Below are 9,752 nucleotides of genomic sequence, written 5' to 3'. Positions count from 1 at the left end.
ACACACACACACACACACACACACACACACACACACACAGCCTCCATTATACACTGGTCTCACTCTCCTCAAGCTCTCTTCAAGCTGTTCACACAGTCATACATTATTTTCAATTCACATTCCTCGTTTGAATTTGCCCCATCTCAAGGTTCTTGATAAAACAACCCACTCATTCCAATTTTGACATATTCCAAAAATTCACATTTACATTGTCCCAGTTTGAAATTCACATCATTCAGCCCATTCAAATCACACCGGGGAAAGTTTTCAACATTCCCGAAATCGCTAAATTAAAAAATTATGTTTTCACGTTAACTTATTAATCCTTTGTATGGCATGCTCAAACTTGGCCAATAAAAGATTGATTAAATTTTCTGCAAAATTTCACAAAATTCATTTTTTCACCTCTAATTTCTACATTTTTCCAACTGATTCAATTCTGCTCCAACATCATTCTGTTGCATCCTCTAAGTATTTATTAATCTTTTACGCCTTCACAGCAGTTTCTCCAGAAATTGCATTTTCTTGTTTCAAAATAATTTTGCCTTTTTGTGTCGTGGTGCAAATCGAATAGACCGCAGTCTAGTAAATTTCCTTGCACACTATTTTAGCCAATTTCATAATTTTAACACATAGACACACATAAACACACAGAAAACACAAGGACAAGACAAGGGCCCACAATAAAGACACAATAGACAAACAACATCAACAAACAGCGCTGCGCAAACATCTTCATCTATTTGATGTTTTGGTTTTACTATTTTTATTTATTTTTTCATATTAGTGGCCTTATCTTTCAATAAGGTTGACACCTGTATCATTCGCATACATCAGCATCGTTTATACTTTGGGGAAACTTAACAGCCTTCGTCATGCTTCTTGTTTGTACAGGAGTTCTAATTGACTGACCGTGACATATTTTGCTATTATATGGGGGAGTTTACAGATCTTTTAAATTTAGATGCATGTTTTGCATAGGAGCAGAAAGAGCTTTTTGCCTCAGGCTCCTCTGCTTAACAGTGCGCCCGCGCACTGTGGCTTCATTGTCTGACAAACATACTTGCGGCCTCATCGCTCTTAATGACACTTGCCTCAAGTTTGGTAACTTATTTAACATATATACTTCTCATCTCCTTATATATTGTCAGTAACATTTTGACGGCCCCCCATTTTAATGAATTTAGTCCAACTGTCAAATCCTAGGGATTTCTAAAGCTGGAATGTTTCTTTAGTGGGATAACAACTTTCTGTGGTAATTCCTGCTTCGACCAGTTTCCTGGTGAGGAATTCTTGCCTGTGCTTCCACAGAAATTCGTTATTTCTTCCCACTATATTACATGCAGCACATACGTGCTACCATTCACACACACATTCACACCGCGGAATTTTCTTAACACAACGAGGTGTATTTACGTCTACAAGTTCCATCTGTAGACCGAATTCCTATCACTTGGAATTCACAACAAGGACTCCGCCGCCCTTACCCGGGTACCCTTTTTTCCGGGGACTAAAATACCCCAACCACGCAGCCAACGAAGAGGTCTCACCGAATCTCTGAAAGATTTCTCTTGAAGATTCCGTCAATCGTCGCCGCCGAGAGGTGCTGAACTGGACTTCGCCGGCCTGGTGGATGAACATCGCTCCCCAGGGCTTTCCTTCAGGGTCCTGGGACCTCTGCCGTGCACGGATTCGGCGTCCTCAACACTCCTCGGATCAGCGAGCAGATTTTCAGGAATCCCGGACGAGCCCCCAAAAATGTTGGGTCCACAACATTTATCTGAACAGAATCTCACAGAGGCGGGATATGTCTTCGATGGCCAGCGACTTCTGCAGAAGGGCGACCCAGACACACAGCGAGTGTGGCTGAGATCCGCGCCTTCCCTCAGTTTGGTCGTGCCTTTTATTGAGGAACAAACAATGGGGCAAGTGTACATAAATGCATAGCTTCTTTAGACAGGAAGGACATTCCACAATTACATCTCATGACGACAGCGATACTATTACGGACAGAAGCAGATGGTCGTCTCATGACTTTAGCTTAACAAAAACGTAGTCTTAGTGGTCATGGGATGGATACTTCTGTGGCGTTCTCATGACTTCTACTTAAATAAGACGTTTGTCTGCTTCAGCCATCCCATGACAACCTCATGATCTGTTCACTATGGGGCTTATTGTATAGTGCGACTCATGACTCCAGACATGAGTTCCTTAGCCAGCCAGATGCTCCCAAGTCATTATCACGAGGTCAAAATGTCACATCCTGTAGAAAATCTTGCACACATAAGTAGATACATAGAATCCAATGATAAAAAGTATATTTTTCCCAACAGTGTTAATAGAGCCTAGGATGTTAAGAGCGAGCATTAATCTAATACTAGACGGATGATCTCAATCTATAGTCAATCACTGGAAAACAAGAATTAGGAGATCTGGCAGACAGAAACTTGTAAGGTCTCATTGTTGATTAATATTCCAATAAGCTTCTTTCCTAATAGCAATGGCAATTGACTGCATAGTCAAGAATTGTGCAAGGGTTTAACTCACGTCACGTGATTTAACAGCACAGACAAACGGCTTGTGGCTAGTCCGTCACTGCAACAATAAAGTTTTTAGCTGAGTGACTGTTTTGTATTAATTTGGAAATTCTATCATTCATACATCTAAATGCAGTGGTGCCTTGAGATACGAGCTTAACTTGTTCAGATTATATCTTAAATCATCTTTTCCCATTGACGTTAATGTAAATGTCATTAATCGGTTCAAGCCTCCTAAAAAAACGTTTTTAAACAAGAAAAATATACATATATATATAATTTCAGAATGTAAGGAATGAAACCGTTTTTATCACGATTTTTGCTTCAGGTTAGCGGACATTTTGCTGCTCCTTCTGCTTTGTGCGCTTTGACCACCTGAGGGCAGTAGTATTTCTGCTTTTTATAATCAGCGGTACAAAAAAAAAAGCTAGTTTGCTAAGATGGACCCACTGCCAGCTGTCCCGGTACACTTCATTTCATCCATGCAGTATATTTTCTGCTCGAACTCTGGAATGAGTTTACTTTGAGCATTCACCTGCAGACACACACGTCACACATAGATGCAGTGTGTGTCTGTGTGTGTGTGTGTGGTGGGCGCCTTGTCTCTTCATCCATGTAGTTGCCATCGTTGGCTCCTGTTGATCTGTTAGTCTAACACGAGGGATGATGCTGTCGCGCCAGTGAGAGACACGCTGGCTGATAGACAGATCAAGATGCCCGCTGCCACTCATCTCTCCCGCACGCAGTCATGTGCGAAATTGATTTTGCCGTTATTGCCCCGCTGTCGCTCTCTCCCTCGCTCACTCACTCTCTGTCTGTATTCCGCAAGCAGGCAGACGTAGAATAGAGCTCAACACAAAAATAGAGACCAGGCGTGTCCTAATGAGGAGCTTGTCAACAACAGATTGATGTTTGCTGTTTATGTGCTCTAAATAAGTGTGCACATGATTGATGGAGCTGCCAACGCTGCATTGTGCCGATTTTTTTTTCTGTTTCCTATTTTTCTTTCTAGCAGGCCTGTCGCTCCCGATGTCAGAAAGATGCCGACACCTCTTACTTTTAATGCCTCCAAAGCTGCTACAGAGAAGCTTTGAGGTTTTATTTATCATAATGTCAGCTTCCCATCATTTTTTTAGTTCATTGCTGTTGTAATTTATTTTTGTGCTCTTCATTCGGTAAAATGAGACATTTGTGGGGTGAATTAGAAAGTAAATAGTTTTTGGCCTAACACTCATCAGTGGATTTTTCTAATAAACTGACGCGATCAGTTGTGTCAATAAAGATGTGCTGGTCAGATGAATAAATGCACAGCAGCACAACCGTTGTGACTGCCTGGTTTCCATATAAGAAAAGTCAGTGGGAGGGGAGATAAATATAGATTGGATCATTTATTTGCAGAATAAACATACCAGGGTTGAGAGTAGGATGACACACTTACAGATGAACTTTTTCGTAGTTTTCCAGACCCATGCAAGCTGGTGCAACGTGATACATTTTTGAAAGTCTGTTTTGTGTTGTTGTGGGAGTGACAAGATCTGACTGGATGATATAAAGTTGGCCACGAAGATCAAATATCGGTGAAGTGGCCAATTAGAGGTGGCCTTCCATCAGATAATGGAGTGACTATTTATTTTGATGGATTCGAATACAATCAAGCCCAAAAAATTCCAGTCTTTCCCCATCCCGTCATATTGGAAAGAGAACACCATGTTGTGTGTGTGTGCATGTGTGTGTTTGTGTGTGTCACGGAAACATAACCTTCACAGTCCAACAGAGCGACTGGTGGTGACATTAACTCGAAAAATCAGCATGCCATGAACTCCTGCTAGCTTTACCATCTGCCTCCTGTCAGGCATTTAATCATCACGTGCTGTGAAGCATTACATGTCCACTTCCCATCAATTCATCAGCTCTTGACACAATCAAATAGATCCTGATTTTTTCCCTCAATAATCACAAGGAACAATTATCGCACTGGAACATAAGGGTATTCATTGTCCAATTGCTTTTAGTTATAGGCTACAAACTGTAGGCACACATATAAACTGTAATAGTCAGTTTACTTCACTGATGTGGATTTGCATAATGAGATGCCCATGCACGTGTTTTAAGAATTATACAGTTGTACTTTTTTCCTTTTTTTTTTTCTTGAAAAGAAAGCAGAAAAGAAGACTGAGAACCAACCTCAGAGATCACTGCTCACAAATTTGACTTTTCTCTGCCATCTGGTGGCTGTTTGCAGCAGAGGAATCTCAGCACCATTAAATAAAGAAATAAATAAAGAAATAAAGAAATAATCTGCATGGCCAATTAGATCTTACCTAAATTTGTAAAATGTACATTGATAACTTGCCTAATGTTTTAAAATGATGCTAGTATTATGATCAACAATAATGAGATAACAATTCGTACCGTTTTTATTGACTATTTTCACCTCTTATTTATTTTAATATATATTTCAATAATAATTGTTTCCTCCTTCACATCTTGAAAGTTCAGTTGTGTTTTCTTTTGCAGCAATATTGATGAAATTGTGTTAATCACAGCAGATTGTGAATGATTATGTAATCCATTATGTACATCCAATCACTGCGGTACTGTGGCCGTGAGTGAGTGAGTGAGTGAGTGAGTGAGTGAGTGAGTGAGTGAGTGAGTGAGTGAGTGAGTGAGTGAGTGAGTGAGTGAGTGAGTGAGTGAGTGAGTGAGTGAGTGAGTGAGTGTAATGTCACTGTTTCAAAGATACAACTCAATTTACCCACAGGCAGCACATCGGAAATTTGTGTTATTTCCTCCGTAACATGCTTCCATTTCCTTAGTAACGACTCCCTTCTGTTATGACGTGATCTTGCTATGACGCTTCCCAGCATGACAACAGCGAGCTGTGGAAGATGAAAATGTGGGATCCCACGGTTTAGTTCCGCAGTAAATTTTAGCCATGGATAAAAATATAGCGGTTGTTCAAACTTATTGTCAACAGACGGCAATTGCGACATGACTACCGAAAACACAGATGAAGGGTGCTCTGTGTAGTTTCCCTGGTAACCTGAGGCAAGCGAGTGAGTGAGTGCAACAAACTGCCACATTACCAGCTTCACTAAGGTCAGGGAACAGACCTTTTTGTTCTCATCAGCAGTACGTGGTTGTGATTCATTTATTGCGTTATATAAGATGCATGCAGCTATGTAGACATAAGCAGAATATTTTCTGATGATGACATTCCATGGCAGAATATGAACTTTGCATGAACTTGTGTTTACGTGTGTTGCTCCAGGCTCAAAAATGAGCGGCTACCGCTCTACACAAGTTGTTTAGACTTTCAAAAACTAACTGAGATTGGGATCTGCGTTTGATCATGTCGACTCATTTGGAATTTGGTAACCAATCAGGTTTTCAGTCACTCGTGTCTTTTCGCTTGTATTCAGTTCCTTGGTTTCTGTCGGTTCATTGTTGTCGCAAGTCAAGTGAGTCTATTCCTGTTTTTGTGCGTGACTTTGAATTGGGGCCTCCACTTTGGTGGGTATATTTTGTCAAGAGAAGCAAGGCAAGGTCTGTACCAAAAAATAAATTGGAAAAACAAAAAGGAAACAAGGCACATGGAATATCCACGGAAATACTTAATCAACAAAGTCCCTCAAAAACAAGACGCAGATACAAAACAGCTGGACATTGGTTGACATGAGGAACATGGCTGATGAGACGAGTTGCTGACAAAACCAAGACATAAACATGGGACACAAGAAAATAAGACACAAAACAGTCTGTAAGAAAAAAAAGTCCACAATCTCAGCTCATGACAGCTGATGCACGTAGTTTTCTTTAGTCCATTAAAAGGCCCAGTAGTCGACGTCCTGTTCGAAAGTAATCATTTGGACTCAACAACATACAGATTTGAGCTTTTATGGAAATGTTTCCCTCTATGAAAAAACAAAATAATCTGTGCCACTAGGTGGCTGTAATTACCTTTACTATCACATCTGCTATGTGTTACAATATAATTTATAAGGATGTCACATACCACCTGCATATGACACCTGTAAAGCTGAAATTTAAATGTATAGTTGTTCTGTGTCATGGCCCATGGGAGAAAAATATAACATGCAAATCAACAATGCATTTGGTTTGTAACAATCAGAATAGTTCCGTTTGAGAATAACGATGGATGACAGGTTCTTAATCATCTTGTAACTCTGACTGCGTAATGACTTGACACAGTTCTTTTCAGGGTGGCATCACTTTAGGATGGCCCATTGTTGGGCTTCTCGCTTTTCCAGCCTCACGCAGCATCAATCTTCCTCCATTCACCGCTTGTTGCCGAGGAAACAGGTCAGAGAATTGCACAGCATTTCCGGCTTTGCTAGACATGCATGTGACAGCAACAGACACTAGCCTCACGCGACCATGTCCCCAAAATGTCACCGTGCTTTGTTGCAACCTGGTCAAATCAAAGATGACATTGCAGATATCGTGTTTAGCATCAGGCTTGGTGTACATTCATCCAATCATTTTATGAGCCGCTTTTCCTCACGAGGGATCCCAGCAGTCTTTGGGCGGTAGGCGGGGAACACCCTGAACTGGTCGCTAGCCAATCGCAGGGCACACATAGACAAACAAACATTCACGCTCACAATAACACCTACGGACAATTTAGAGTGCTCAATCGACCTACCATGCATGTTTTTAGAATGTGGGAGGAAACTGGAGCACCGAGAGAAAACCCACGCAGGCACGGGGAGAACATGCAAACACCACACAGGCAGATCTGAACTCTGAGGTGGACGTGCTAACCAATGTGCCACCACCGTGCTGCCCTAGCTGCATTTAGTCTTTGTTACAAACTTGAAAACAAGCAAATAATTTTTTGGACTGAATCCATTTTTAATTTTTATAACATGGATGCATATTTTACGAAGTTCAAATCGATTTTAAATTATTTTTTGATGATTACATGGATATATGCAGATATAAACCATATGGTTTATATCAGCATATATCCATATACAATATACAATATACACAACAAGCTGTAGAAGAACAGAACTGAAAAGAAAAACCATGCATTACACATCTATAAAGAATCGATGCCACTGTGCAAGTCGACCGTAAAAACAGCAGTAGGGCAAGATGTGTGGAGGATGATCCGTCAGCACATTCCCTGGCTTAAGAGGCAGCAAAGCAGCCCACAACAAGCACTCAGTCACGCACAGATCAAAACAGACTGATGGACCTCGGGGGTCAGACCATTATCAAACACAATCGCCGCCTCCCATGCACTTCACTTCAGACGGCGCACTCTTGTTCCATTGATCTGTGCTCTAATCTATACCTCTGACAGGTGATCAATGAGTGGGTCGTCTCAATAAACGTGACCCCTGGGACTGTTATCAAGTCCAACGGTGAAGGTGGGGCGAAGAGGAGCTTGGCCAGAAGAAACAAAAGCCTTTTATATTCCTTCAACCGATGCTATATTTTTCACACAAAACATGTTTTTGACTTCACGGATTGCGTTACATTCTATTACAGCGACATAATTTATTGCAAGGCATTGCATCACTCTTACTCATGTCATGAATGTGTCCCAGTTGGCACAATGACTGACAATGAATATGGATAAAGTTAGTGCAGGAATTTCAGCACTCGGTTGGGGCCATTAGGGCTTTCTCTGTTGGTAGAAACACTATCAGAAGCTCTGAACCAACTTTTGTTCTGAGAATTTGTCATATTTTACACCTAGCATGCAGTCTATTGTCTTTGTATCGTAACATTTCTCGAGGCTGCATTGTTTCCAGGAGGGCTGGAATGGCCCGACTCTTGAACCCTGGCTACCACGTAGCTCTGCCAATGATTGTTTTGGTTTGCTGTCTATATTTTCAATGCTCCCTCTAAATTGTGGTTTGGTCTCTTGGGGTAAAATGGTAGAAAATAATTTAATGGCATTGTATTAGCCCCAGAAAACGCCATCTGCCCTGTATGCCAAATAGCCAGTCCAGCCCTGTTTTTTCAGGACATATCTAATCTATGCAGTGTCTTAAAAATCAGTTGTGATTGCAATAACTTAGTCTTTAAGCAATGGGACTGTTTATTTAACCAATCAGATTTCAAACATCATCACCATCATTTTTGCATCCTCTGATTGGTTAATTAGAGTAAGCCAAGTCGGTTATTAGTATGATGATGCTGAGTATTACAAGTATGCCTGAACTGCTTGCAACAGAAGCTGGTCTATTAGCCCACAATATTCTCCAATAGTTTGTACAAAGCAAGATGACCAAGGGGGGCGATGCATGTGCACCAGCTTTGTGGGTTTTTACTCTGTGTCTATTGATCCAATCAAAAATATTGTGTTTCAGCAGAGAGGGCCAACATATTACAAACCATTATAACACAGTGCCCCCAGACAACGTTGCAAACTACATCCATCATAGTAAACAATGAAAATAAATATAGACAGCACAGTGTAGTCACTGGCACGCCTGAGAAATTGGGAAGTTCTGAATATAATGCTTGGCTTGCTCCTACATTTCAAAAGTGAGCAATTTTGGTTAAATGAAGACTAATGGGCGGCTCGGTGGCGCACTGGGTAGCACGTCCGCCTCACAGTTAGGAGGGTGCGGGTTCGATTCCACCTCCGGCCCTCCCTGTGTGGAGTTTGCATGTTCTCCCCGGGCCCGTGTGGGTTTTCTCCGGGCACTCCGGTTTCCTCCCACATCCCAAGGACATGCTTGGTAGGCCGATTGAGCACTCCAAATTGTCCCTAGGTGTGAGTGCGAGTGCATGTGGTTGTTTGTCTCTGTGTGCCCTGCGATTGGCTAGCAACCAGTTCAGGGTGTCCCCCGCCTACTGCCCGATGACGGCTGGGATGGGCTCCAGCACACCCGCGACCCCTGTGGGGATTAAGCGGTTCAGAAAATGGATGGATGGATGGATGGATGGATGGATGGATGAAGACTAATGGGGCAAAAGTAGCCAACATTAGGTGAAATAAATAAATAAATAAATAAATAAAAATTTAAAAATAAACAAATGCATAAATGCATAAATAAATAAATAAATAAGCAGCTTTCTGTTGACTGCAATAACAAAGCTTGATCAAATCTCTGTAAAGGCAAATTTAGAATCTCATGGTGCGCCTAATAGTATGATCTTTGTGTATACGCTTAAAATACCAAAGAAGTTGTGTTGTCTTATATTCTGTGCACACGCATAGTGACTGTCCTC

This window comes from Syngnathus acus, chromosome 10 (genome assembly GCF_901709675.1).
Source record: "Syngnathus acus chromosome 10, fSynAcu1.2, whole genome shotgun sequence".
In the NCBI taxonomy this organism is placed as follows: Eukaryota; Metazoa; Chordata; class Actinopteri; order Syngnathiformes; family Syngnathidae; genus Syngnathus; species Syngnathus acus.
The sequence above is the reverse complement of the archived record's forward strand: the minus strand, read 5'-3'. Positions refer to the sequence as shown.